Consider the following 1,387-nt stretch of genomic DNA (forward strand, 5'->3'; position numbering starts at 1 on the left):
GTAGCACTTATAAGTTTTCAACTGTTTAATTACTTGATTTAGTTGTTCCCGTTCCTCTTGAGGTTGAAGTAACCCAAAAGATAGCGCGCTGAACCGTGAATCGCGAGCGTAACCAGTGGCTATCGTGTTCGGATTGTAAATCTTTGGGTTCATCTGTCGCCTCACGTTATCAGTATACATTTCAATAAATAAAATCACGCTCTGTGTGAATACACGAAAAGAAAAGCACTTCGCATATTTTTTTTAAATCCAAGCCAAATCTTCAACCAGTAAGCTCTGAAATACACATAAACATTGGTTATATTATCACCTCCCTCTGTGACTAAGCAGTAAGCGTGAGGGATTATAACGCTAACTTCAAAGTTCAGACTTCGGCTAGTCCTGCGCTAATAAATCCAAGGTGCAGATTTGTTTTAAACAAACTTATTCTAACAAAACTAAAAAACACTTCAAGCAATCTAATTTGAACATAACCTACTCGAGTTTAAAATTCTGTTCGTTATTAAGCACAATGCTTTACAATGGGTTATCTCTGAAGTGCCCACTACGAGTATCGAAGTCCAAGTTTTAGCGTTATAAACTTTCAGATTCAGTATTGAGCTACCGATTGTATATTAAAAAAATAGTTTGTAATTCCAAACAAAGGAAATGTAATTTAACACAATAAATTAGCGTCCTTGAAAACATTACCCGACATTCCTTTAATTCTGTGACAAGCCAATATGTATTGTATTAAAACATTTATAACTCATGTTAATGGGGGTTTTTAAGCCCTTTCAAATCACCAATAATGTTCACAGCAGATGGTACGGTCAATCATAGCGAGCATTCCACGGTCACAGATTCTCTTCTCAATTTTACCTTTGGTAAGAAAAAAGAAACCTGTAACATCATTCACACACCTAAATTATTTTAGGTTACTTTACTGGTGATTGAACATGACTATGAAACCCCATAAATATTATATACACATCACCATTATAGGAGGCATAACTATTTCTTCGGTTTGCTGACCCTAACTGTGCTGGTGAGCCTTGAATAGGCGAAACTGTCGTCCTCAGGAGAGGACACAGCCAATCAAGGAGAGTATTAGGCCTCAAACTAACAGATTTTTTAAAATTTTACCTTTGGTGAGAAAGAAATCTGTAATACACGCACACACACACACACACACACACACACACACATATATATATATATATATATATATATATATATATATAATCATTTATAAATCAAGATTTTTGAAAATTTAACAATCTCTAAAATATTTAATATGTATAAATATATCTCATTTCCCCGTACTACTATGTGAATTACCAAAAAAAAGGTTTCCATTTTAGGAAAAATAATTATGCATGTTCCAGTCACGAACACCAGGACACTG

The sequence above is a fragment of the Limulus polyphemus genome, unplaced genomic scaffold (genome assembly GCF_000517525.1).
Source record: "Limulus polyphemus unplaced genomic scaffold, Limulus_polyphemus-2.1.2 Scaffold1273, whole genome shotgun sequence".
Classification (NCBI taxonomy): domain Eukaryota; kingdom Metazoa; phylum Arthropoda; class Merostomata; order Xiphosura; family Limulidae; genus Limulus; species Limulus polyphemus.